This window comes from Lycium barbarum, chromosome 5 (genome assembly GCF_019175385.1).
Source record: "Lycium barbarum isolate Lr01 chromosome 5, ASM1917538v2, whole genome shotgun sequence".
Lineage (NCBI taxonomy): Eukaryota > Viridiplantae > Streptophyta > Magnoliopsida > Solanales > Solanaceae > Lycium > Lycium barbarum.
The window spans coordinates 137381565-137388513 of record NC_083341.1 but is presented as its reverse complement, the minus strand read 5'-3'; the positions used below and the strand labels follow the sequence as shown (position 1 = coordinate 137388513).

General features: G+C 35.4%; 1 long non-coding RNA gene across 1 annotated transcript; it reads left to right on the top strand.

The window, feature by feature from the left end:
* Window positions 1-6058: 6058 nt before the first annotated feature.
* On the top strand, window positions 6059-6949 carry LOC132642800 (uncharacterized). The gene is made up of 2 exons (XR_009583344.1): window positions 6059-6555; window positions 6907-6949. It is a non-coding gene; the product is annotated as an uncharacterized LOC132642800 (long non-coding RNA).

The window sequence follows — 6949 nt, the reverse complement described above, 5'->3', positions numbered from 1 at the left end:
CAATTTCATATAGACATAATGAGAACACATGTGGAAGAATTCATGATTTATGGATTAAGCTAGGGATCCTAATGTCCGTAATGGAAGATTAGGAAATAAAATAACGAACATAGATACGAAGTTCGTGTACATACATACATAATTACGGGCTACCAATATGTTGGGTTTAATGCCCTAGGATTTGAACTTCATAGATTTTACGAAACGGATCATGGGGAAGAACGTAGAGATTCCCACACGTGGATGGAAGTTCTACATACCTTAACTTTCCGCTTTTGAGCGTATCACAATGTCCTTCAACCCCTTCAACTTCAATCTATAGCAATACAAGTCATAGGGATTCTATATTAGCAATAATATCCATGCTTTGTTCATCTAAGCATTTTATCAAACACTTAGTGGGCATGAAGCTCTATAACCCTCGTTAATGGTGTTTTCTTCACCAAATCCCCATTCTTTTACTTCTAGCTAATACTACAATCTCAATTAGATGGAATTAACATCATTATTCATCATCCATATGAATACAACAATCCCAATTCAACAATCCAACAACTCTAGCATAGTTCATATAATTTTCTTCAACAACCCAATTATTATTCTCCCAAGAATTCATCCATTCATAACTATAAATGATTAGGGAGTAGAAATATTACCTTTTTGGGTAGTCACCACGAAATCAACACCCCCAAGTCCGATCTTTGGCTTAAAATGACGGCAACAACTTGTACTACAATTTATCCTTCATGAGCTTTGGGATTCGGGGCCTTAAACTTGGTTGATTCTTTACTTTCTCTCTCTAAATCTCCTCTCTCTCACTTCCTCTCTCTAAAAATCTGAAATGTGAGGGAAATAGAGGCTGCTAGGGTTTCCATTTTCTTTATATACCAAGGGGAAAATGGGTTGACCCAACTTGAAAACGGGTCGGGACCTTTCTGTCTTAAAACGTCCATATCTCCCTATCCCGACGTCGCCTGTGAACCCACAACCTATGGTTGGAAAGGTATTTCAATTATCTACAACTTTCATTCTTTGAGTTTTCCCAAATTCTCAACTTACGATAGGGTTATGGCCTCCCGAAGTCAGGTGACCCGAAACATAATTGCGGACCAAGGTACGCCCATGTTACGGTCCCGTAACACAAGGGACGGACCGTAACTTGGCGTCGTACCTTGGTGAAAATTTCCAGAAAGTTTCTGGAAATTGTCCCTGTGTTACGGTCCGTAACACAAGGTACGGCCCATAACACGAAGGACGGACCGTATCTTGGGACCGTATCTTGGAGGAAATTTCCAGTGAGATTCTAAAAATTTTCTCTGTGTTACGGCTCACTGTTACGGCCCGTAACACGAGTTACGGTCCATAACTCGTCACCGTAACGCAGACGAATTTTTCAGCGAACATGCCTCAGTCAAATGGGCATAACTCTTTGTACAGATGTCCGTTTAATCCCCATAATATACCATTGGAAAGCCATTTAATAGAGCTACAACTTTCATCAAGGAAGTTCTTCCAGATTCGCAACGGATCAAGGAGTTATCACTGCCCGAAATAGGCCTATCAACCCACTAGAACTCTAATGATTTAAGCTTAATTCTGCTCCGAGATGTGGGGTGTTACAATTACCTGCACTCATATCACTGATTCTGGTTGTTGCATTTATTGCATTGCATGGTACGTTTCCTCATTGATTCCTCGGTTGATGATTTATTTGAGTTGTTGTGTGCTTGTTAATTTCTTACCTAGACACTTGATCGATTCGAGGACTAGAGGTTTCCGCCTAGGCTGTGATTGTAGACTACTGAGATCTATTGTGATTCATATTATTGTAAGTCTTACGTGAATATGCTTAGTGACTATATTTGGCTGCTTACAGGTACTGATACTACCTTGTTGTACTCTTTCTCAGTGCAAAGTTCTTCTCAGATTCTACTTCTGCCTCTCGCGAGTGATCCGATGTCAGTTTGCTGAGTTTCTAGGGTGAGCTACTTGATGGACTTCTGCAGCTCGGAGACTCCTCTCTTATTACTTGTCTTCTCTTGTATTCTGAGACAGTATTTGTATTACGAGACTTATAGTTATTTTAGACTTGTAGTTTAGTAGCTCTTGTATTGTTACAGACTAGATTCCCCGGGGATGTTGTAGTATTTATTCCGCACTTAGTTATTTATATACATAATTTTGAGACTGCTTATTTTATTAAATCTTCTGCATGATAATTCTAATAATTGGTAGTGAAAGGGAAGGGTTCTCCCACCACGAAGGTTTGTGTGGGTGCCCGCTCGACTCGCGAGTTGGGTCGTGACACTATGTCTTACCCTTTCAAGAAAGGGGACGATCCTACACGCAGGCAACAGTTGTACCAGCTCTACAAAGTTATAATCGAATTTTTCTGTTGACTTTCCCACTTCGTTCATGTGAGATTTGGGGGAGGACCCTACACGCAGGCAACAGTTGTACCAACTTTACGAAGTTATAATCGAATTTTTCTGTTGACTTTCCCAATTCGTTCATGTGAGATTTGGGGGACGACCCTACACACAAGCAACAGTTGTACTTGCTCTACGAAGTTATAATCGAATTTTTTTGTTGACTTTCCCAATTCGTTCATGTGAGATTTGTTTAGGATGTCAAACTATCCAATGGATGAGCATTTGAGAATGATTCCACACATTTTCTATCAAGAATATGCATTTGAGATGGCAAGAGTTTGATTCTTATTATACCCACAGAGTCAAAAAGGATGAAATGAACAGAACAACAAAGAAGTAGCTTCCAGATGATGCCTGGCTCAAACTAAAGAATAAAGGGGAAGTGGTAGCCCCATTTGCAAGTACTAAAAGAGCTTTTATTCTTAAAGGATAGAAAATGGATCTGTACTTCTCTTTCTTTATTTATTTGTTTCAGTTTTTGGTGGGCGTCTCTCCCATCACCAAAGGACAATTAAACATGCTTTTGTCAGCAAGGAGGAGGAATTATTGTGATGTGAGCATAAGATGAGGGATACCTTATTCTCCTATGACTTTCATAAAGAACATAAGAACTTTATGGTGTTCCTCTTAAAGAAATCCATAATATCCATAATAACATTTCTAAGGATTTTTGTTTCATGTTATGTTTCGGTTATGCATTGGAGCTCTTATTAATTTGAACTCACATCGTGTAAGGCCCCGTTAAAGGGGAAAGTGCTTTCTATCGAGATTTTTTTCATACTCAGAGCTCAAATACAAGATCTTTAATTAAGGGTTGAGGATCCTATCTATCCAACACAACTTTTAGTGGTTAATTATATATGCCTGAAGATCAAGCAAAAATGGTTGAACTGAGACAAAACTTCAGTTACATTTGGTGAAGTAAAGACAAAAATAATTGAACTTCAGTTATAAACGTTGGACATTGTATCAGAAATTAGTTTTTGTCAAGACTAACTTCAGACACCATATGTCTGAATTTGTCCAAAATGGATACACATGCAAAAAAAAAATAGAAAATGAGCACAAGTTAAAGGGCAGCATCAATTGGATAGTTGCACACTTGCCTCAAATATGTGAGGCATGTTTGGATAAAAACGGATAATACGTGTTATGGGCTTGCGTAATAACAATGAAAATCCTACACAAATTTGAAGTTCAAATAAAATTATTTGAACTTCAGATTATGTCAATCCAAATATTATAATAAACTTTTTCGGGGTATAATTGTGAGATAATAGTGAAAAACATTTTATAGTGTTTGCATTTTTCGAAGATGATAATGTAATCAAAGACTTCTAAGAACATAAGGGAGCCTTTATCATATTTTAATTGAACTTCAGATTATGTCAATCCAAATATTATAATAAACTTTTTAGGGGTATAATTGTGAGATAATGAGTCAAAAACGTTATTATAGTGTTTGCAATTTTCGAAGATGATAATGTAATCAAAGACTTCTTAAGAACATAAGGGAGCTTTTATCATATTTTAATATGTTTGGTAACAAACCAGGGGGACATACATACAGTGAACACCCAGAACTAACGATAAACTTGGTGCATATCCCAAGGTCTAAAGTCTTTTGATTTGAGTGCATGATCATCTCTGTACCTAAAGTGTTTGACCTAGATCAAAGCTAGTAACCCTAACGTACTTGGACGTACAATTTCATATCATGATTTCAAGTTATGAGATTAAATTAATTTTTGAATATGCGATTTTATCTCATGACATTAAATTTTAAATCATTCAAAAATATATTATTTGAAATTTCAAAAATTTTAAATATAAAAGTTGACCTATAAATTTATATTTTGCAAAAAAAGTCTTATAAGTTTGTAAATATTTTTAATAATTAATCCCACCAACCATTTACCAACCTCATTAACTTTTATCAACCGTTATTTATGTTCGTACCATGTGGGAGGATAATATTAAAGAGTGATTACATTACTATTCATGTTAAATTTTCTTTTTTATTGAACTAAAGTTTGACCAATTGGCGTTGTATTTTTTAGAAAGGTCTTCTAGTAGCGTATTAATTTTGTTATGAATTATGACTTGCTCATTTGGTAAGTTTGTATAAGAATTAGGAAAGTTTTGATAGTTTCCACAACTTGTGAGATTTTTATGTCTATAAGAGAAAATATAACTTAAAAAATTCAAATTGCATGTCCGAATATGGTTTCATCTCATGAATTCAAATCATGTCCAAACGGCTCCGTAGCCTCTGAAAGAAAAGCATGTGAAATTGACAAGCATGTTCCATGGATGTCCTCAAAACATGGAAACCCCATTACCTCTGAGAAGTAGAGGTGTTAAAATAGGCTGGCCCGGCCCAACCCAACCCTACGCGGGCCGCGGGCTAGGACGGGCCAGCCCTTTAAGTTTTTTCGTCTTCTGAAATAATATTTTCTAAGTAATTTTTGGTAAAATTTAAACATGAAACTTTTGCAATATGAAATAGAATCTTCTACCACACATTCTTGCGCAAATCCATATCATAGAAGAAGAAAAATTCAAGAGAACAAATATAAATTATTATTTTTTATCACTAATTCAAATCACGTTCACAAGAAATTAAACATAATATAAATTCTAAGACTAAAATGTAATACCCCAATTTCTAATTTACTACTTAGTAGTAAGTGCATTCTTTTTTTCTCATTACTTTTTATCTTTTTGTTTAATTTATTTATATATATTTTTAAATTATTTTTTTTGGCCTCAAGGGCTGACCTCAGCCCAACCCTTGAGACCGGCGAGCCAAGAGAGGCTGGACTTTTGAGCCTCACTTCTATATGAGCCAAATAAATCTTAGCCCAACCCTACTTAAATAAAGAGTTGGGTTGGACAGGCCTAGCGGGGCCAAACCCATATTGACAGCTTTATTGAGAAGAGTTCCGATTTGAATTTAACTTATATATATTGATAGTGTAAATACTTTTTTTTATCTTTAGTGTGTTTTTATTATTTGTTATAGCGAATTATTTATTTCATTTTTAGGATTATAATTTCACTTATAATGGATGATAATATGTAGTGATTATTGACGTACGTGGAATTTTTGGTAAGTTATGTCAATATTTGAAGAAGTGAATAAATTAATATAATGATAAGCAATGTCATTTATTTATTTATATGCAATATTTTTATTTTGCTTATAATTATTTTTATATAGGTATATAGTAAAAACAAATATAGACGAATCGATATCCTGTAATACCGCTTAGAGCAAGATATATTCGTACCCAGTAGTGATCATTTAAATAACCTAATCGTGTAAAAGTTTATAGAAGTTAAATTTTTTATAATTTGAAGTTTCCAAAGTTATAAAGGGATGACTTTGCCCATTTCAAGTCCACATGTAGGCTGTTTGTAGTGGATGAAAAATCTCGAATAATCTTCATATTTTTGGACGGCCATAAAATAAAATGGGCCAAAAATCAAATTACTGTAGTTCCTTGAAAAGATGTTAATGGGGGTGCAGCCAGGAGTTAGGTCCCGTTGCTTTAACTTCACTCTCTCATGCACGGCTACTCTTTTTATCTTATCTCAACTTTATGTTATATCCCCAGAAAATAATGTACGCCTTATTCAACGCGTAAATGCAACAGTAATTGGAGTATGTTTTATAGGCTTTATCATTTTTATTTAAGCCGCCTTCAGTGGTGGGGGGCTAGACAGACCCCTACCTCGTATATTAAGAGAGTCCGGAGCCTAAAGGCATAAAAATACACGATTTTTACCAAAAGGGAATATCTAAAAATTATTATACCAAAACGGGTATATCGTGGGCTGATCCACGATATACCCCAAAATTTTTTTTTTACCTTGTCAGACGATTCAACCAAAAGCAAAAAAAAAAAAAAAATTTACATGTATAACGTGGACTGATCCACGTTATACAAGCAAAAAAAAATTTCTGACACACTGCTTCTTTTCCACAACTGATAAGGATGAACTCTATCTTAACTTGGTTCTTGAGTATGTACCTGAAACTGTTCACCGTGTTATCAAACACTACAACAAGCTGAACCAACGGATGCCATTGATACTTGTGAAGCTTTATACATATCAGGTAGTGTACTCTTTTCTCAAGTGAGTTGTCATTTATATAGGCCCCCTTGTTAAGAACACCCAATACGAGACACGTCTGCAAATTCTGTTATACAAGAGATTGTTTTCCCTTCTTTTTCATATGCGTGAGATGTTGGACAAGAGATTGTTGCAAAAATTGTTCCAATATTTTCTAGTTCTTTTGTTTGTTTTGAGGATAGGCTAAGCTTGGAAAAGTCCATCCAACCGCGAGTTTTTATGAGAAGCTAGTTTCACTTCAGTTACGTTGTTGTTAACGCACTTGAGCTAATGATTTCTTGAGGTTGTATTTTCTAACATATCTGAAGTACAAGATGTTGTTTCTGTCCGGCAGATTTTCAGGGCATTATCTTACATACACCGCACCATTGGAGTGT